The sequence below is a fragment of the Triticum urartu genome, unplaced genomic scaffold (genome assembly GCF_056163025.1).
Source record: "Triticum urartu cultivar PI428250 unplaced genomic scaffold, HENAU_Tu73 scaffold197, whole genome shotgun sequence".
Lineage (NCBI taxonomy): Eukaryota > Viridiplantae > Streptophyta > Magnoliopsida > Poales > Poaceae > Triticum > Triticum urartu.
Genome location: NW_028260365.1, coordinates 17501 through 18290, shown reverse-complemented (window position 1 = coordinate 18290; position 790 = coordinate 17501).

Here is a 790-nt window from a genome sequence, read left to right as displayed (position 1 = left end):
TAAGTATTGTATAATAGTTCGGTTTTCCGCGATTTTTTCCATTCCTCTGTGTAAATACCCTAATATGGGTTCACAATCAATAACATCCTCACCATCGAGAGTAACGATCAGTCGAAGAACACCATGCATTGATGGGTGTTGAGGGCCCATATTGACTATCATGAGATCTTTTCTTGTAAGCGGTAGACTCATATCCTTTCTTCCTTAATTCATTATTCCATGAAAATGGATTATTCCATGAATTCCTCAAAGCGAGGCTCATCAAAATGAAAAATCTAAGACTACTATAAGACTACTAAAAAAATAATAAAACAAGAAAAAAATTTGAACGATTAAATTACTGCTCCCGAATATTCAACTGACCGATTAATTTCTTATAACGTACTCTATTTTTCTTTGCCAAATAAGCCAGCAAACGTCGACGTTTTCCCAAAAGTCTTCGTAGACCTCTTTCCGATGAAAAATCTTTTTTGTGTAATTCCAAATGTGAAGCAAGTCTCCGTATCTTATTGGTGAAACTGAATACTTGAAATTCAACAGAACCCCTGTTTTCTTCTTTTTCTTCTTTAACCATAAATCCAAAAATTTTTCTACCTCCTTTCTTTTTCATGTATTTTTCTGATCAGGAAAAATACAAAATTATGTCAGTTATTTTGAAGTTATTCTAATCTCGTACACACACAAATTTGCAATTATTCATCTACTACTGGAATTTGGATTTATTTTATCGATGCAAATTGGATTTGGATAGAAGGGTACATTCTTTCTAATATTTTAGATAGAAGAAATG